At 32.5% G+C, this 22964-nt stretch overlaps 1 protein-coding gene across 2 annotated transcripts in view; it reads left to right on the top strand.

Moving 5' to 3' along the window:
* Nucleotides 1-22964, top strand: part of klar (klarsicht) — a 932846-nt gene that overhangs the window by 414910 nt on the left and 494972 nt on the right. The window lies entirely within an intron of this gene.

Raw genomic sequence — 22964 nt, 5'->3', positions numbered from 1 at the left:
TGAAAACATCTCGTGCATATACACACTAGGAAAAATCATTATGTAGAAAAAAATACGACACTCGACAGGACTTGAACCTGTATCTTCTGGATTCGCGCCAGTATGCTTTTCCAATTAAGCTACGGGCATCTTATTAAATTGCAACGATTTTAACTAGCAGTTGTTACATTCAATGCTTATTAGCTTACTCCAATAAGAAATTTGCGGTTGGGGGTGCAAGCAAACTATGTCACGTATTAAGAGTACTCAAATCGAGTTTTGGTCTCCTTAATTATATAACTCTATTACTCTTAAATCTCTATCCTCCGCTGTTCGTGTGCAGTGTTTTCTTATAGTTATTATTGTTTTATGTTTAAAATCATTAGTTTATCTACTTATATTTTATAATAGAGGTAATATTTTAATTAGGTACTTAGTGTTATTGAGCCACTACTATTGAGAATCACCTACACGTGGTATCTATATGGTCTCCATTTCAAATGAACACCGCTCATGATGTCGTGGGCGATCCGTCACTGCCTCCAATCTTCAATGGGATAAAAGCAAGAGTGAACTTTCAATGGATTTGATGCCGATTGCCGAGACGCGGCACCGAACTCTGGCACCGCGGGACCCAAGAATGTTAAATGCCGCGTTACGGAATAACGCATAACGTGGCCTGGAATTATTCACGCATCCTCTTTTCCATCGAATTCCAATACCTTAAAAATGTCTTAATAAAATGGAATGTAGATAAAATAAAAATAAAAACTCGTGAAAGTATTTATCTACTCTAAATGTGATCTGGTGATACCAACCAGACAACAACTTACTATCGATCACTAGTTCTTTAGACTTATTAATGATTTACTCTCTATCATTGGGGGACGTGTGTTCATTTTGTCACTTTTTAATTTCCATTAATATATTCCCAGCAATGCTAATAATATGAGGTGGTGTATTTTTCATGTTATTTATAGAAATTTCTCATAATAAATCACGCCAAACAATGAAAGCGAACGTATTATTTAAAACTCTGAGTATCTAGCCAGTACAAATATTACGTGTTTATGTAATGATAATCTACTATTAAGGTAGACAAAACCGGTTCTAATCATTATTCCAGTGTGTGGATTTTTTATTTTTATTTATTTAGGTCAACCAACAGAGAATAAGTATAATGAGAATATAAATAATATAGAATAAGTAAATCAAATATTAAATACAGTAATTACAAAGAATACATTGAAGAGTTATTGAAAATGATTATAAAGAAAAACATATAACATAAAGAAAAACTTAAGTAGTAATCCCGAAAGAACGATAAATAAATAATAATAAATTTGATCTATTATATTTAATTTAAGTAATACATTGTTTCACCAAGAATTGACAGTTTATACCATTCATATCAATGGTTTACACTACTAAAGTGATTATAACAACTAATGTTATGTATGTTTTAATAAATTATTCGTTTAATAAAACAAGTAGTTAATTAAAATTAGCTAAAGTACGTTCAGAGAGTTTCTGACATCGACTACGAATCATGGTAGTAACTTAATTCAAACTACAAAATCCAGTCGCCAATATTAATGAGATATGTAAACCGCTGTTGTTGAATTACTATTAGTTTCATTGGAGATAAGGCATGTGGCTAAATTGGTAAAGCACATTGGACTGAATTTGATAGATGCAGGTCCGAATCCTGTCCGGCACCATATTTTTTCCGTTATATAATATATATATATGTTCCCGATATGCCCAATAAAGAATGGTTTATTCATAAATCTTTTTATTAAGTATATAAGTAGTTTATTTTAAATGATAATTTTGATATTTTTCAGTAAATGTCTACAGATTATTTTGAGACGATTAGTATTTATTTATTAATTCAGTCTCCAATGCTAATTAATAACTTTGATTTGTTTCCACTGTGTATTATAATCATGTACTTACATTTTGCATTATATTGAATGAAGTCGAAAGTTGTGACAAAATCGGTAGCAACCATTAACCCATATTAGTCGAATACGAAAATATTCTTTTTTAATAATTAGATTGTGTTTCATTATTTATCATTAGTTTATGCCATTTGCATGACGTTAATAATTGTCAAAGCAAATTTCTATCGGCTTCTTTCTATCGCGACAGGCGATTTTTTGTGAATATTTCAGAATAGAAGTTTATGGAAGTAACTGACTTTGCAACTAGTACCTATCTACCCTGAAATAGCAATCTATGTCAATCAACATGTATGTTTGACCACTTGACCTAATCGATTAGTTATGGATACATCTACAGACACATGATTCGAGAAAGGCGAGAGAATGGATGGCTTAAGCTGTATCTACCCGTAATATGAAATGTCGGGTTCATCGGCGAAATTTGACGCAAATATACCCTATAGAAATCATAGAATCAAATCGAAATAAAAAGCCTAAACAAAAACTAACCACAAGTGCAAATGAGAAAGCTTTCGGCATGCGTATAATTTCCGCATTATGTGTTTGAGTAAGATAGACGATAATATATGAATAAATGACTTAGTGAAACTAGACGTGAAGCCGGTAAATATTGATTTGACTGATGTGCTAACGGCAAAATCTGGATTACGTATTGCTGGAATATATAGTTTTTGAGCGAAATATAAAGTTACTGGTAAATATTTTAATTGATTTAGTTGAGAAGACACTGAACACGACTAAATACAATAGTTATTGATGGAATACAGATCACATACAGACCTACAAACTTATCTGAAGAATGGGATGGGGGAGCCACTGTCGAAAACTACCAAATCAAGACTCGTAACTAGACAAAATCTGGCATTTGAATGAAAATAAAATTTTAGAATGGCGTCCCATGGTAGTTCGTAGTTCCATTTTTGGCCATTCTACAGATACGTTTATAGGTCTTTACAATCGTTGTATGCAAAAGCAATGCAGACAACACAACTATATTAACTAATAAACTATGTTTAATTTATCAATATCTATAGATTAACGTTACCTACTGTCGTGATCGAGATTTAATTGTCTTTCGCAATACCGGTTTTATTGTTTTCATTTTAATTTGTAGGTAGGTGTTATTATATATTTTTGATTTTGCTGATAATATTGTTCAATTGGGAAAACTAGGTTAAAAGAGCATTCTTTGTGCATTATCTCCGAAAATAATCGTTACACTTACGAAACTCAAACAGTTTTACCGAGCTAAATAAAGATCATTAAGTAAATAATTGCATTATTTTTTGATCAGATTATAGAAATCAATGCAACTTTTTAAAAAGAACATCGATGTATAATGTATATTAGTAGAGTAAGTATAAGTAATCTTCACTTCTACTACTTGATCAAAAAAATAGTTTAATCAGGTTTTTTGTTGCTTGGAATGTTCTAGAATTCTAGATGTATCCCTATTCTGACAGATACGTTAACTATTATATAATGTAAATAATTTTCATAGTTAGTAATAATAATAATACACGACCTGTACACTTGGATACGCACGTTGTAAATTATTTTTTAACTATAAGGCATAAAGCCCACCAAAGCGGCGCTCGGTGCGCTCACTACTGAGTAGGCCCCCTCCCACCCGCGCATTACCCTTCACCAATGTAATAAGGGGCCCGAGAAGCACAAAATAATTATTATTACAGCGTCTCTCATAACAAAGCCATAAAAATATTTTATTATTTCTCGGGGCTTGTAATTAATATTCACGATAACATCATTCTACCAGCGAAATATCGGACACGCAATAACGAAACAATAAGTTCACTGTTATTAAATAATGGCTTCTCGCCCGTCTATCGACGACGCTTCCAGGAGTGTGATTTTGCTTGCCGTGTTCAATGAATGGACTACGTTGTATTTTCGTTAATTCGTGCCGCTGAGAAGCCACACGACGTTGACTCATTGGGCAGGCGGGCACAATGCGTCGTCAAATCCAGTGTGCGCTGGCGTATTTGATTACGTTGTATGTTCGATGATTTACGCGCCATTTATGAAATTTTGCGCGAGCGCCCCACTCGCTGCGTTAAGTGAGTTTTACGCCTAAGTGCGACTGCTAAAATAGACCCACCGGGACCTGTCATTAATATGGAGAGTATTTTATTAATACAAACAATGTGAATATTGGCATTAAATACTTGTAATTGATCTTCATAAACGGATCTTAGATATTTTGCAATAATTACATATATGGCCACTGGGAACAAAATTCAAAGTGACGTTACGTTAGGCAGGCACGGAAATACAAATACACATTGCGTATATACCTACATACGTATATATTGTATAAATTTATGTTTCCGTTTTTCACAAAGCTGGATTAAATTTGTATAAGTACTATTTTTTATATGATGCTTGTCTGTCATTTTTCAAACATACAATATCATCATCATCAGCCGGGGTCAATCCACTGCTGGATGAAGGCCTCCCCAAGTTTCCTCCAGCTCTCTCGGTCCTGCGTCGTTCACTGCCACTTATTTCCGCCGAACTTAATCAGTTCGTCAATTCAGCGGCCTCTAGGGCGACCCTGTGGCCGCTTCGTGCCCCTTGGGTACTATTGCATGACGGCATTTGTCCAGCGGCCGTCCTTTCGACGAGCAATGTGCCCCGCCCATCTCCATTTCAGCTTCAACATACAATATATTATGATAATATAATACTATAAAAATTAATTTTTATTTTATTTGTTTAATAATACTTCGTTTAAATATTGTAGTTTAGCGATGCAAGGTGCAATAATTTATTAATTTGAATGGCCAGAAATTAGAATGTCTCCAATCTCTTTCTTCGTGGATACCACCTATATTTTTTACCGTTTTAAATACCCACTATCATATAAGACAGTGTGATATCTAATCATTTGATTAAGTAAAAAATGCACGTTCATTTTTAAGTGCTGAATTTGCTAATGATCCACAAAATCGATTCCATACAAATTCAATGCACTTTTCGATAATGATCTGAAACTTTCATAGTCGTGATGGCGTTTTTTTCGCAATGACCCATATTAAATGCACAATATGATTGTGTAAATACCTGTTATCCTAATTAATAAACAGACAGTTGTTTCAATTAATGTAGTAGGTACCAATTGTTTTATATTTTTTTTATTTTCAGTGTCATAAAAATAAAGCTTCATGATATCAGTCATTCTACAATACATTTCTCATAACCTGTACTTTTAATTTATTCTAAATATAATGCATTTTTATTTCAAGATACTGCAAGGCTAAGGAATGCGACCATTTTTTTTTTTTTGATTAATCATTAGTAAGCACTTTTTTGCCTTCATTGCCAATTAATTCTCTTTAAGATCGTGGCTAGGCGATGCGCGGATTGTGCAAATGACGCGTTGTCATAAACATCCAACATGCGTACATTTAATATTCTGTTTATTGTTCTATTAGTAACAATAATAATATATTCATTGACATGTTTTCTTTTTCGAGTAAATGGGTAACGTTTTTTAGTCATCTTTAGACGATTTAAGAATTAATACCCCCGTCGCCATCACGAAACAAATTGACGTGTTCACAGCTCGACGCGTCCAAAATTTCGTCGCACCTATAGTTGAAAATTGTTTCACTGAAGTACCGTCTTATTAATAATTATCGACATTTGAAAATTTCACTCGTTTGGTACTATTATACAAACCTACTTTAAAGTTATACGCTTGCAATAATTATGTGCTCTTAACGATTTGACATATTATAGTGCGCCCTACAGAGGGGGTATATGGTATACGTTGATGATCTCTGCTCTAGTGGGTACTACCTGTATTATTGCTGCGATCGCTATACATATTAAAAACGAATCCACTTAAATAGCAACAATTCTTGTTTCCGTAAAAAAAATGCAAGCACATCGTTTACATATATATTATTTGAGTATATCAAAATAATGTCCTATCATTATGGCATAATGGTACAGCTAAAAATGCTTGACACTCTTTACATGTGTAAACTACGTATGAATGAACCGTTAAATTTTACTATGCTTGTAATGAGTTGGAATTTCGGCTCAGAAATCTGGCATAATATGACTTCGTCGCATTATGATGCTAATGTTTGATTAAGTATTCAAGTTATTTCACTTTTAAGAAAGGTTGTCGCTATACAGCTGTGATTCGCTTGTAGCGGTCTGATAAGTCTATGCCCCAGTTCCATGCCAATGGCCAATCAAATGGCAATCACCAGCTGTTTTAGCCATTGTTTGCCGCACGGGTGGGCGAAATGCAAGTGAGCGCACTCATTGTATCGCTGGAAATATTGTTGTTTATTCAATTGTCGTCAATTCGGTCTCAGCAATAATTATTTTATCACAAGCTTAATTTATCTATAGAGATCGGATTATGATTTGCATTTCCAGAATCCCGGCAATTCCGTTTGATTTGCTGTTTCCGAAATGCCGGATTTGAAAATGTTGTATATTGGGATTAGCTTTCATCTGAAGTGACTTATTTTATTGGAACCAAAAGCAAATAATTTATATATAAATGCATATTAATATAAATATAATGACACATTTTCGCATTTTATCTTCTTGGTCGTACCCCCATGGCTGAGGATCGTGACCACCTATGAATTTCGCCATCCTTTGCGCGAAGACTTTCCATCCCTCTCGATCTTTCGCTTCTCTCAGGGCAGAATGAATGGTGCCATCAGTCAGCTACTTCACTTGGTCGCTCAGCACGCCGACGCTCTTTCTCTGCCTTTCCTGGAGGCCACCCAAAACCAGTCTCCAGGTTTTCCGGTCCAGAATGCGTCTCAGACATATTGTCGATTCTATAAATTTCGATAAATATATGAAAATTACATTACGAATTTTATTTTAATACAAATTTATGTCAGCCACTATCTTTCAACCAAATTAGTAAGTTTCCAAAAAGTCAATGATTGGAACAGTTTCTCTCATGCTAAAAGTGTCATTCAATTATTTATTATTATACTTTTCTTCCCTTACTTGTAAAATGACTACTTTATATCGTGAGTAGAAAACATTAGATAGGAACATCTATATGCAACAAACTGTATACAAAAAAAAATATTTCACTTTATGTGATACACAAATATTTAAGTTAATCTTTTGTAGGTAGGTATATCTTGTATTTTCTTGAAAGGTATATTCTGGAAACAAAGGAATACTAATTCGTGAGTTCAGTTCCGGACCATAAAACGCTGTAAGCGTGTCTAGTATCTTGTCCACGTGCATACATTTTCGACATTCATTTCCACTATCTAACAATACCTTTTATGCTTATTTTATTGTAGGTATAACATAGTTACGCAGGTAATATGTAGTAAGTATATACTTTACAATAATTAACATATTATTCATTATTTGGCTATATGGTATACCTATCATTGGTATTTTGTGATTATTATCCCTACTTTCTTTATCTTCTCACTTTTTGATCACGAATTATCTTCACATTACCGTATGACAATAGGATCATAAGGCCCGTTTCAGACAGAACACCGGTGTCGTGCTCGATATAATATAGAAAGCCTTTGTATTCGAATAAACGGGCCTTTGTATTATGTTTATGAACGCCCCAGAGCTAATGAGTCAACGCATAAATTCGCGTTATAAATTAGAACATAAAACTGGCTACGGTTATAAAAACAGGTGTATCGGCGGATTGAGAATGTAGCGGCCGACGGAAAAGTGTACCGGACACGCGTTGGACTCATTAGCTCTGGGGTGTTCATAAACATAATACAATAGACCCTTTATGCAAATACAAAGGCCTCATTATATACGAGTGCGACACCGGTGTCCCGTCTGAAACGGGCCTAAGGGGTGGAGAGTCTTGGTCGCTCAGAAGATGACTGCGTTATTTTCAGGGTGGTCACGTTCCCACCCATGAGGGAACGATCAAAAACAGAGAAAACTGGGAAGGTTTCGTTTTTCTTACTGCTTTATGGCTTTATATTTTGACAGTGGCTACGATTTTGAGACCCCCCACGAAATAAAAACCTTAAATTCCAACTACCAACGTACCTTGTAAAAATAACAATGTATTTCAATTATGAATTTGAAGATGACAATGCTGACACATACCATTAGTGGTTTTTTGTGTAGGTAGGTACTAGGCTCTTTTGAAAGATGTTGTCTATTGATTCGTTTCTGTGGATTCATAATAATTAAAATATATAATATCTACTCTTGAACATTCTGCCACCTTATTAAGTAAAAAAACATGTCACCTTTGCAACTTTCCTAGTGTCATGATAATATGTACTAATATTTTTCCCCCATATGAAAATTAAAATTTTTACCGCGAAAAACACTGTTTCACCGGAAGTTGTGTCGTAAAGCGAGGACCCCCCCACCGGTTTTATCGGCTGGCAACTGTTGTTTTTTTTTTCATTCCTTCGCATGTGCAACACCACTAACTTCAACGTTGTTGTATTGTACATACTAAATATTTGGGGGCTTATCTATTTAATCCGGCTATTTAATACAATAAACTACTTCAGGACTTTTCCCAAAAAAATTTTTTTTTACCCCAAATCTAATTTGTGCTCACTGTGGATTGTAGGGTTCAGTAGCGAAACTATATTTGTAAGGCGAAACCAATCTCAAATAAGTCATCTACAATTCTATATCATCAGCAGTTGAAAGCGTCGCTATAAAAACGGTCTATATACCTAATACATTCGTATCAAAAGTGATTTTATTGTATTTAAAGGGCCTATACAACAGGTATACACAGCGTGTGGAATTTAATTTGCATAATATCGCGACTCTATTACGTGTTATCTTAAAATATGATTTCTAAACCAATAAAATGCTTTATCTTTCAAATTATTCACATAAAACAATGACATGGTTTTATTTATTTTATTATTATAAGTGTTTTTCATCTCTCCTGCACATTTTTGTTTTACATGTAGACCTTTTTTATAGGGACGCCGTCAATTGTGGATGAAAGCCTCACCAAGCTGATTACAATTCTCTCGGCCGTCTGCTTTGTACTTTCGCAGAACTATTTCGTGGATTTAGTCTTAATTTTCTACGAGGGTGGGTCAATAAGTCCTTAGAAAAGCCGACAGGTGGCGCGACTAGTACTGTAAGCGGTTTGTTTTCATGCAGCGGCACTACCGATTCAGTATGCTGCGAAGTTTCAATCAGATTGGTCGGGTTGTTGTGTGTTTCTCGTACATTTAAAAAAAAAATTTGCTTGTGGAAAATGGAAAAATGGAAAATGGAGAAAATTGAGTTTAGAGCTGTTATTAAACATTTTAATATAAAAGGGTTAACAGCAAAGGAAATAAAAAATGAGTTGGATTTAGTTCACGGCATATCTGCTCCTTCACTTGCAACTATTTATAACTGGTTAAATGAATTTAAACGTGGTCGTACATCAACAAAGGATGAACCACGCTCAGGACGTCCTGTAGAGGTGACTACACCAGAAATGATCAATAAAATCCACGATATGGTGTTAAGTGACCGAAGATTAAAGTTGAGTGAGATAATTGAGTTTACAGGGATCTCAAAAGGTAGCGTCATTTCTATTTTACATGACAAATTGGGCATGAAAAAAATTTCTGCAAGATGGGTGCCGCGTTTGCTCACAGTCGACAATAAACGCAATAGGGTGGTGGCCTCTAAAGCCCTGTTGTCGCTCATGCAACGCAATCCGGATGAATTTTTTCGTCGCTTTGTGACTGTAGATGAAACATGGATACACCACTATACTCCCGAGACGAAAGAACAGTCAAAGCAGTGGATTGCGAAAGGCGAACCATGTCCAAAGAAGGCGAAAACCGTAAAATCAGCTGGTAAGGTTATGGCTACTGTATTTTGGGATGCACGTGGAATTATTTTCGTTGACTATTTGGAAAAAGGAAAAACAATAACAGGGAATTATTATGCATCTTTATTGGACTAGCTAAAAAACAAAATTGAAGAAAAACGGCCTCATTTAAACAGGAAAAAAATCCTCTTTCATCAGGACAATGCCCGTGTTCACACATGTTTACGATCAATGGCTAAAATTGAAGAATTGAAGTTCGAATTGGTCGACCACCCACCGTATTCGCCAGATTTAGCCCCCAGTGACTTTTTCCTTTTCCCAAACTTAAAAAAATGGCTAAGTGGACAACGTTTTTTTTCAAATGAAGAAGTCATCGATCGGACAAATGCTTATTTTGAGGACCTTCCGAAAACTTATTTTTCTGACGGTTTAAAAAAAATTGAGAAACGTCTAACCAAGTGTATTGAGCTCCAAGGAGATTATGTTGAGAAATAAAAAAAAAATACAAAAATAAAAACTGTTTTAATGCTTTTTTCTAAGGAATTATTGACCCACCCTCGTACCTCTTAGATACTTACCGCTGGATGGTCAGATTTTCCCAGCGATAATCACTTCTTCGAACTACTATTTCTATTTCTTTCCCGCCTAAAATTTCTGTAATAAGTGCGAATGAACTGTCTGAACTGAAAGTCAGTAGGATGTGGGATATATTTCTTCTCTTTTTAAGTGTCATTTATCGAAGGTTGACATCAGCATGACTCCATTTTATTAATTCGCCGTCCTTGCTTCCAGAATGCATGTCATTAATGTGAACGCCGCTCTAAATGACGTGTCGAAAAGGGATATGCTTAATTGAGAACAAACGTTGCTCGAAGTAAACGTCACCGTACATCTCAGCAGAGTATCTCTTGAGACTAGCCTCTGAAACGAACTCGAAACGTCAATAAGGAGAAAGAATACGATCCATACGATAAAGTCACCATACACTGTGTATTTGATTGTTTCACATATACTACATTACTGATGTAGTTCTAAAAAGAATATGTTAGTTTCATGAAACTATTATAATTTAAACTTGTGGGGTTGGCCCTCTGAATCAACTTAAATATGCTCTGGTGCCCGTAGGCAATACGAAGACGGTAATACATGAACAACTACCGCCTTACATTCTTGCCACATGAATATTTCATAACAGCATTGTTTAATAAAGACGTTGAACTACTGGGCAAACAATAAAAAAATACCTCGTGAACTCAAGACCTCGTTGTAGCGCCTAAGATCTGTTTGAATAAGAAATATCTTTGAACCAGGTGTAAAGTAAAAAAACTTTTATGCGCACAAAGATATACCTAATACACTCTTGAAGATAAGGAAATATGTTTATATTGTCATTTGATATTGAGAGACAGAGATTGTAAATTTGTACACGAAGAATTCGTGGTATTTCGTTAGATTACCCATAGCACTCATATTCATTTGTTTAGCTTGATGTGTCAATTCTATGTAAATTGTATAGGTACCCTTTATGCTTGAGGTTGTTGGACCATTAAATTAAATACACCCATTTATTTTACTTTATTTAAGTACAATCCCGTAATTTTATTCATTTGTTATGTGATCTCAAGACCTTTTATTATAATTATAATAACTGTCAAAAAAGTATAATATATTTTTGGAATATCTATTGAAAATTCAGCTTGCCATGATTTAATTTCAGTATATTATGATAAAATGTAACTACCAACACGTATTTTCATGTCGACATCTTTTATAATTTTAGTTTTTAATCGTATTCTTCTTCTTCGTCGGGTTGCCATGAATGTGAATCGTGACCATCCGTTGTGACCGTCAGGCAGCAGCCTTCAGTGGCACACAGATGACTAATTGTACGGCCTGTCAAATTGGGTCACCTTAGCTTGTCCATGGATGAATGAGTCACAAATTTCAAAGAAATTTACATTTGGGAAGTCGGAAGGCAAGCGAAGATCTGGTCAATCTCCTCGTACAATATGAAGGAATAGCGTCCAAACACTGGAGAGACAAGACTTTCAACAGACCTAAATAGATGTAGATATTGGAAGATGCCAAGACTCACATAGGGTTATAGCGACAGGAAGAAAACAATTTTATATATATCGTATATAATGCCACTTTCGATAAAAAGTTCAGTCGAGGTTCAACGTGCCATCCTTCATAAACGTCATAGCAACGAATGAATTAAAAATATAAATTTTAGTTAAAAGTTATATAAATTTATTTTCTGTCCAAACTATGTTTTGTTGGAACAATTATATTAGCAGTCATAATGATGGTTATAATATGCATTCACTCTTCATGAAATACAACCAAAAATATGAAGGCGGCTCTCGTGGTGCAGTTGGTAAGGCGCTCGCCTTCTACCCGAGAGTTCCTGGGTTCGATTCCCGGTCATGACAAAAACATTTAAGTATGTGTTTTTCTCAAAGCCTGGGTGTTTGTGATTGTTCAAAATTACTAACAACCACCTTGTACGAAAAAGCAAGGACATGGTTATTAATAATTCTAAAAAAAAAAAAAAAAGCCAAAAATATGAATTACAAAGTTTACTAGAAAGACAATGTGTCTTAAAAATGATCTAATGTTGCACCCATATCCGTGGAAAATCAGCTGGGCTCTTTAGTCCGTCAATCTAGAATAGGTTTTCCTTTTCATTCCGACCTCCTATCTACCCGACCAAGTACCACGAGTTTTTCACGATTAAATCGATCAATTTAAAATTGTAATTAGAGCATAATATTCTTTTTTTTTATTTGTGTCTAGAAATGAAATCAGATGCGTAATATTATATAAGTAATAACAATAACAAAATAAAAATTTAATACAAATATTATTTATCGAACGGAATAATGCCTACATTTATTATAATATTAATTTCAAGAAAGCAGTAAATGCTAACCAAAGCTAATTTTTTTTATAATGCGTAAATCGTATTAAAAATTAATGCTGAGTTAAATCTACATACTGAGCAGGCAATACGTTATTCGTCCAAAACTGTGTGAATTAAAATTTGCAAACTGTGTAATCTTTTAATTATACTACTTTGGATAGTTTAATGACTAAGTGAGCATAGTTTTTTTTTGCATATTATTATTATAGTGTTTATTTCGTTCGTATAATAATCGCATATTTATATTTCATATTAATAAATACAATGTCTTTTCTATACGACCAAGTTTATTTCGAATTTGAATACCAATTGTTTTACTTTCATGATACGTAATACAAACAAGATTTCGAGAGATATTTGCATACTTACACTTTTTTTTACAACGCTTGTAAAGTGCGATTATGATATTTTCTTTATAAGAGCATGACAGTATTGTGTGCGTAAGATTGTTTAAAAATGGTGTCGGAGGTATTAACATATTCACTTTCTTCAACTCTAAAGTAAAAACCGATTAGAAATGTATTTACACACTTAAATTTAATCGCTTTTGTTTATAGTATAATAAAGACATCAGTAATTTCTAAACTCGAGAAAATGCGTAAGATGAAAATTAATAGACATTCTATAAATTAAATGTATATTAAAACCCGTTCATACTACAAAAGTAAATAAGAAAATCATATACAATAGTATAGACGTAGCCTATATAAATGACAGTGAAGTTGAAAATGGCGTTCCTTAGAATAATTTTAGCCACAACTCATTTCGCACTGCAGATTCACTTATAACAAGAGTCACGCTTATTACACGTGGTAAATAAGGTAATTTGTTCATCACTGATAATCACTTATAACACCCTTCGGATCGGAATAGGTATCAGTTAAATAAATGAGGGTATTAGTTTCAAAGTCGGTGACTTTAATTTTTACTTTTTTAAATACTTTTATCGATTCTAAAGTACTGTTATATAATATGTATATTCATATAATATCAAATCAAAATCAGTTTGTTAGTTGAATAGAATTAACCCCGGAAGTTGATCGCAATGTAGTTTATATTCATCAGCCACCATTTTTTTTATATTTTACGACTAACTTTAACATGATTCTTAATAAATTTTAATGACTGGGACAGTTTATTTCGCTATTCGCTTTTTCTAATTGTTTATAATTTATTGTTAATACTAATATGTTTCCAAAAAGAAAATATTATATTAATACGTTGGACGCTAAAGACGCACCCAGCGCGTAATGATTAAGGTATAATTAGCATGTTATTTAAGCTAAGTATTGTTTTTAATCAACCAAAACAATGATAGTAGAGTGATAATAGCTGTAGTAATTATTAAGTATTTGATATTGCTTTTTAAAAATACTAACCAATATTTCCAATAAAACATTACTGGCTTTGATTTTAAATTATTTTCAACATATTTTTAATAATATTTTTTGTTTTTTTTCTGTTGCGCATCAGACTTCAAGCATTGTGCGTAGTAAGCTAATTACGATTAAATAATTTAATTCATTACGAAATGTTGAGAAGAACGTTACAGCTCTTTTAGACTATTAGTTGCTATAAGTATGATTATGGGATGTGTTTATTCCATTAAACAGTTCTCAATCTTTCCATCAGAATGGAAATAAATACTTAAGTAAGTACCTATATTACCTAAAATCAATTGTTATAATTTCTACCAATATATCTGTTAACATTTATTGATAAGGCGATTAAAAACTATTTCTTTGTATAAAATAATTGAAATATATTTTATCTGAAGGGATTCGTAATGCTTCATATTTTATTTTAGAATATCATTTCGATTTATCATGAATTTACATACCTACCTATTTAAACCAGGAAAATTCTATTCAAAACGATGTTCCACTGTAATACGAGGGAATAGTATAATCTCATTATATCTTTATATATTATTTATTAAAACAGTTGCAAAATACATGTATAAACAGATAATCAATCAATTAATCAACTAAACTAATATTATAAATATTGTTATGTAATATTATATAATGGCAACGGAAATCTGTATGTGAAAAATAAGAACACTATCAAGTATTACCATAAATAGATAATTTGTCATTTTTTATTACTAGTATTAATAAAATGTATCCACATTGGTCTAAGATAGAACAATTTATGATCCATGTCGTTGTATTGGAAATGTCGCGTTTAAAGAAAGCAGGTGGGTTATTAAATAAATAAATTTTAGAGTATTTCGTTATATTATATTAATTAAAACATTGATAGCAAATAAGCTCTCTAGTAAATGCTATGTAAGCGTAAATTATATAACAATGAATGCATTACTGTCTATAATTATTTTAAATATCGTGCACTACTTATAAAAAATAGCGTCGATACATATATACTTTTAATGAACATTAACACATAAAACACACATTGAAATCGGATCAATTAAAATAATAAAAACTCATGACATCTATTATTGAGGAGCATTGTTAATTAGTACCTGTTCATATAATCACCTTTGGGAGTCAACGCACTATATATCATTTCGTGTTTTTTACAACCTTCTAGCATCGTTTCCTTGGTCTAGAATTTTGTTTAATTCGTATACACACACAACATACATGCACCTGGTTATTATTTCACAGATCGCTGACTGGCTGTTCGCGGTAATGTACCTATACTTTCTCCATTATTGTGCAATATTCCATACGTTTGCTGAAGTCACCTCTACTACACACACGAAATTATGAACTAACACCAAGGCACTTGCAATCAATGTCATATAGTAATTAACGTCAATGCTTACAATCCAAATCGAACTGGAACGGATACGTATGACTTTCCGTTTAAGTTTTTGTTTTGAAATTGGAACATTTATTTATAACAGAAAAAGATTTTTGATAATAAGTATGCGGTCAGTATCTACACTACATAACGCACTTTTGGCAAGAATCGATGAAACTTTTGAGAATCATAAAAATATTTCATATTGTAGAATTATATTTTCCTTTTTTCATGTCTACTATAGCAGGCATGTCCAACTTCAAGCAGGCTGTTGTCCACTATCCAAAATAAAAACTCTCAATGATCTATCTTACTCTCCCATTGTCATTATTTACTTAAATAAACGTATTATATTGGCTGATGACACTGAGGCGAAGATTTGGTCTTATTTTGGGCACTCATTGCATTCATCGTCCAACTATTCTCAGTATACTCCTACTGTGCAAAAAACCTACTGCGCGACGGTCATTTTAAAGCCCGGAGATGCATATCTTCTCTTTTTCACATTCCTGTGATACGACGACGTCACAGGGTACCTCATGTTTAATTTAAAAACTCTTTTCACAATAGGAATGTTTAATCAATGCTCTCCCTTCAAAATCCTAATGAAATCATATTGTTTTATGACTGAATGTACACTCTTTTTATATGTTCACGACTCCGTACCTATGGACCTATTGTACCGTACCTACGGTCGACCGAAGTCCATCCCGGTCAGTGTTGCCAACCGTACTATAATTATAGTACAATACTATAATTTTGATTCTGCAAAAAATGTGAAATACTATAATTTTACCTCAAATATGCCAAAATACTATAATTTTAAAGGATTCGAGCCGAAAAATGTTCCTGTACTATATTTTTTACAGAAATACTATAATTATTACGCCTTTGTACTATAATCAGCATAGAAAAATATGGCAACACTGATCCCGGTCGATCGCGATCGACACGTTGAGTATGTCATACAGGTGGTAGGTCATACAGACATATTCCTACCTGTAAGGATTCTCAGTGCAATAGCTACATTTTATACCAGTCATGTTATTAATCTACTTCTTCGGAACCTAATTATTGAGGATCTTGGGTGTTGGCTAGTCTTCCCCACGGCTTGTCTTCACCCCTCTTAGTATACAGCTACATATATCGGGAAACCAGTTGAGCTGGTTCATCCATTTGGAGAGAACTCTTCCTTGTCATCTTGTAGGCAATGCGGCCCAGGTCCTAAACCGTTGAGTACTATCACATTTACCGTTTCTCTAGTATTAAAAGTAACTACCTAGTCATTACCAAACAACAATGTATGTACAAAGTATATATTGATCATTAGGAGATATCCAAATAAATTATCATGGTTGTCAATTTGTATAGTATTTGATCAGCACTAAATCATATTATAAACCATGCAATAGCTGACATTTAACATGTAATAAAATCATTAAAATATCAAATTCATGCATGGTACAGTATGCCCTATATGGGAGTGCTTGTTTTTAATGGCGCTGTTTGTCGTAAAACATAAACTAGTGGTCACTTCGATTATAAGGGCCACTGCCCTTTGATCCAGTGGCGTATATAACAATAAGTAACCTGACTGGAAATAAATCTGAACAAATCATCAGAAAAATACACATATATTTTAAAAACAAATAACTGGCAGTAAGAAATTTTTTTAAATACATAACTCAAAAAATGAATCAAGTTATTTAATTCAGTTTTTGATTGGTTGTGATATAGAATAACTGTTAATTGAACCTATATTTAGAAATCGATTACTCATTTTTTGGCAATTTCAACAATTATAATTTAAAAAATAATCTAGTCGGTGAAACGGTGGTCTTTAAAACCGTAGATATCAGGTTGGAGTTGGGTTGAGAGAATGACTAATCATCATTCCTCGTAAAATACGGCTGTTGATATAACCTACATTCTGTGAATAAGGAGCAAACATACTAATGAAAAAATGTAGCATTTTGTGTTAATTGTATTAAGCATTTTTTTGATTTGACAATTTTGGTGTGTCGCGTAATCCTAATTAGTTTTAAAAAGTACCGCTAACTCAAAGAAACTAAAAAAGACGAGTTTATTTATTTTGGCTGTTATGTATGTAGGTATTTATTTATATTCTAAAAATCTAAAAGAAAGATTTCATGCTGTACATCTAATAATATAAAATACATCTTGACAAGTATAAAAATCGCTGCTACAAATAAAATATAATATACAATATATACCTAGATAATTTATGTACTTCCGTATTACATAATGTAGCCCTCGTCCTACCACTGCCCCAACAAAGGTGTGTCTGGTCACGTGTGTACATTGAAACCCCAGGCGCACAGGAATAGGTGCAGTTGCAGTTAAGTATCAAATAAACATCGTGACTACAAATAGGTACGATGCCTACAGGAGTAACAGGACTTAGGAAAAGACAATATAGGTACACACATTTAAAACCCTTATGATGACGTTCGTTTCTTAAATCATCTACAATCTACATCGATAAAATATAACGCTCTGTAAATATCGTCGTTAATGTTTTATTACGCATACTAGAATCTCGATTTTTTAATAAATAATACTTAACATACATAAGTTACTAATTACTTAAATACGTCAAACTGAACTTTTATATAAGTAAATATAATATGTACCTATTGTGAAGCAGTTCTATTGAGAGTTTTTGCTGTAGATAAATATTATTAAGTGTCATATTAAAACTAAGAAAATGCGAATAGTACCTAGTACCTAATATAGTTTTATTACCATATCTGAACCGAGGGTTACGATGAAGATGAGATTAAAATACATGCAATTTTTAGTTATTGCTTTTTTTAATGAGATATGTTCGTTCATTGCCTTTGACTGGAACAGTTACGTTTTTCGAATAATCCAACTTGCCTCTCGGGTCCTATTATTACGCAATCTTGCACACTTATAAGTTATAAATATTTATAACGCTTGTTTTTAATTGTTTTCTTTTTTAATTTGGTTGTTAAACTCTTAGTAGTTGGTCACAATTAATTATAACAAATTATTATCCTTATTAATAAACTAAGTCGATCAATCGACAAAATTATAATCTAGTCACAACGTAGAACTTTATCCAAGTTATGTATTTTCAATGAAAAGTATCATACAATCTTACATATTTTGTGTTTTATTCTGTCAAAATATGAAATACTAAAATGTATATAAATACTTAATCTTATTTATATTAAATGGAATATTCAATTTTGTTTTGTTTTTGTAATCGAATCGTTTTTGTTTTTTTCCATCAATTTCGGAAACAAGTTATCCGGACTGTCATATTGTGATGTTTCAGTTCATTGTATTCTCCATTATTTTCGTAAACTCCATCAATTTATATCCATTTCATAGACTATAGATACATCATCCATTTAGTATTTTAGTAGCATCTAATCATTGACTCCTTGTATAATATATACTACTAAATAGTATACCCATCGCCTGTTTAAGTATTTGTTTTACTTCAATCAATAGCTGTCATTCGATTCATCACAATCAATTCCATTAATATACACTTCTTAATACAAATTGTGGAGAAAATTTCAGTTGATCCCTTTGTTTTGATTGCGTTATTTGTTCATCGACGTCTTACTGAGGGGAATATTATGTGTGTGTCCATAATAATATCGCCACATTCGCTACCTTGTTTCTAACCTACCATAAGTAAAATTGAACATCATTGCCAACTGTGTGTTGTTTTATACTGGAATATGCATTACTATATTATGTTGATCCATCGGCCTAAGTATTTTTATGTATGTAGTCAAAAATCACATACTTATACTTTAATTCGATCTTGAATTTCAAAAACCCAAGACGCACATTTTCTCACTTAGGTGACGATCCGATTTCCGCATCTACTGGCCAATATAAATATTTTCTTAAATTAAAGTTGAATGATTGATGATATATTATTGAGACTTATTCAGGATACTCTTTTATTTATTATTTTGTGTACGGTTTACTAGTCTTATGCATTCATATTTTTATAGAAATAGTAATATTTTAGTGTCCTATCAAATGTGCGTTTTGAGTACCTACCTACTGAAAGATTTAGCTTATATTTGCGACAATCTGTAGGGAAGGGAATGTTACCATCTCGGAATGATATTAATTCATGATTATTGATTAAATTATTCCAAGCCACCATGGAAAATCACTTTCAGATGTCATTAATTATATTATAATAAATAGTTTTAAATAATATGGATCTCTATGAATATACGGAGGTCGACAACAGGACAAAACACATTTTATTGTCTTCCATAAACTTCTTTTATAAACCATTAATGATATTAATCACAAATCACATATAAATAACAATCAGTGAAGTATATTATGTCGTCAAATATACGAAACTAAACTATAAGTTATCGTGGTAAAAATGAGTATCTTAAAATTATACGTTTTATACTACGGTTATATTTTTTTTTCTAATACATCACATTTTGTTGATTATAATTATTATTTTTATGTTTTTTTTTTAAGATTAATGCAAGTTTCAATGTAAACTAATACGTTGTTAACATTCATATGCATTCCCGGCCCAGCGGGTGTCAGGAACAACATCATCCCTTATTCCAAATATTTACCTTGCTAGCCCCAAATTTGACGCACCCCATAGTTTTATAGTCATTAAAAAATGAATTCACAACAATAATTTATGATATATTCCTTGGCGGGGTATTAGCACACACCTTTATTTCGTATCATTATCTACATACAGCTCAGTATGATAATTCATATCGGCTTTATATTATTTTTGTCACACTTTTAATTAACCTAATTTGAAAAACATGCATTTGGAGAATTGCAGTTATACTTTGTCCGCCAAAGCTGGGTTATTTTAGGTTTTAATGTCATGTTGTTTTATATATCCCCTACTTACACCTTGTTATTTGTTTTATTATGATATTGTTAAATAAGATAGTGTTATTTAATTAATGCATATATGAAATATATATGGAGCAATGTTCAACTTCGCATCATTTAAGAGAAAAATATTGATAGAGCTTCGCTGCAGCCACTGCAATTCGATGCAACGACTTCTGGCTGCGCTAACCACTAGACGTTTACGACGCGCAGTGATCCACCATTACCCGGTTTCCTATCTTTTCATACCCAGGCAGTACACAATATACGTGGACTGCGTATGGTTATGCTCACCCACCAGCCGTTGTATCGGGTTGTAACAGCTGTTTGGCGGTGGGGAGGACTCTTATACGTCCAAACCAAACCAATGCATGGAAACGGTATAGTATCAATTAGTAATAGTAAAGTTCCGGAAATCCAAAAACAATATCTACTGAAAACAAATCGTGTAGTTTTGAGTAGGTACTTGTTTAGTATTACAATATAATATATTTGTCTTGATTTATCTGTATATTTGTAACGCGTGAGAGAAAATATATGTAAATGTGCAGAGAGCGAAACAATGAGACGTCATATTAAAAGGGGTAAGATGAGAGCATTACTGTAATTTTGATTCTGCGAAAAATAAAATAGTTACTTTAATTATATAGGATTCACGACGAAAAATGTTTCTGTACTACCTAATTATAATTTTTTTCAGAAGTTTTCAGAAGGTGACGTAATAAATTTTGATTGTGTAGAATTATTATTATATTGTCATTGCATAAGAAAATATATGTTGAAGTGTGTACTGTGCAGTTCAATTGTTTTGTTTAATTAGATTACAGTTGATTTTTATCATGTTTTTATTAGCTCGTATTCTTGTTTGTCCCGTACAGATTTTTTCTTGTTTGTCTAAAATTTTTAACAAACTTCCCGACTAGCTTGACATTTGAAACTTTTAGAATATATCAGAAAACGACGAGAATGCATTTTTTAATACTTTTGGCCATCTTTAAGCAGAATTGAATTCATTTTCAGTTAATTCTGTTTTGTATGTTTCGGAAAAAAAAATCGTTGAAAGTAATATTTAGTACTCACTATTATTGGTTGCTAAGTGGGTCTTAGAAACTAAATTATTAATATATACGTGCGTTATACTATGGAAATCAATATGAAATGTCAAAATGACATTTCAGTATTCTATATTTATTAATACGAAGGATTGTCAAGTTTATAAATGATGACAACAGAAAATTTAAAAACGTGGTATAGGTATAAAAATTCTTTTTATCTTGTAATTATTTTGAATCAATTTGGTCTAGAAAAACGATTGAAAATTGGGGGTATTCGTGATACTATAAATTATAAAATCCACTATGCATGAATGTATAATAATTATTATTATAGTTTTCACTGTGCTGCGTTGTCATAAATTGTTAACTGGTTTTTAATGTTTACTATGTATTTTTTAAATAAAGATTTTACCAATTTATATGAATTATTGACTATGTCTCTGGAATTTATCGAATATTTTTATGGGACTTCCATTGACGCCCCACGAACAGGATAAAGGGCTAGGCCTATTTCCGATTTCCTTTCATCTGCCTATTTGTTTTTATTTCACATTCGCGCCGATCCATCTGTCAAAACTGAAAAAGTCCAATGAAAGCCATTCGAAGAGCTTTTGACGGGAAGAAATAGATGGAGTGAGAAGTATGGACGGAAATTATAACGGATACGAAAATAACGGCGACGCATCAAAGGCGTTAAACGAATTATGCGTCTCGTTAGCCGCATAACGTCGCGTTGCGTTGTTGTTGTCGGTAAGAGATAATACACCCGTGGCACGCGCACTCATAAAAACTCTTACTTTTTATTATGGTATTAAACTTTAAAATACTCATAACAACTTAATATGGTATCTTTTTGCGCATTTAATTTAATTTGTACAAAGGAAGATTTGGTGAGACCATCGGACCGATTCATTGCATCAATAAATTCATTGTCAAAAGTTTCATTTAAACCCATTTGTAGTAAATCCAACGTAATTATTGTCAAATCTTTATTTCTAACTCGGGCTCAATTTTAATTTAATCGAATTGTAACACCATTGTTGCACATTTTCTTTAATGATGGGTATTGATGAAATATTTTTAAATTGCATAGTATGCACTCGCTATAAAGCAAAACTACCATTTTATTAAAATTAATTTATTCGTCGATATTTAGTGTGCAGGTTTGCAATATATTTCAAACGCCTATTTTATATGAACTATATTTTACTTCAGTTCTACTTTATATTTATATTCATAGTGGGGTACCGTTTATAGTATTCAATACTTAGGTTAGACTAAACTATATTATTGACAGTTTTTATGAAAATTAAACTCATTTTAAGTTAAGTTTATCTATTGTCAAGTCTTTTTTTTCAATTTTATATATTAATAATTAATTTCGTCCAGCAGCACTGTCAGTATATTAGTCTATGATCTCTGTCGTTTTTCACCATTGGCACTATTAATTACGAATAAACAAGTTAATCGTAGAAAGTGGAAAGAAGCGGGAAAATTAAACGTATCTCAATCTATTGTCTATGAAATCAATTTATCTCATATTTTCTATG

This window comes from Rhyacophila brunnea, unplaced genomic scaffold (genome assembly GCF_057557595.1).
Source record: "Rhyacophila brunnea isolate RB1 unplaced genomic scaffold, BYU_Rbru_1.0 scaffold_6, whole genome shotgun sequence".
Taxonomy (NCBI): domain Eukaryota; kingdom Metazoa; phylum Arthropoda; class Insecta; order Trichoptera; family Rhyacophilidae; genus Rhyacophila; species Rhyacophila brunnea.
The sequence above is the reverse complement of the archived record's forward strand: the minus strand, read 5'-3'. Positions and strand labels throughout refer to the sequence as shown.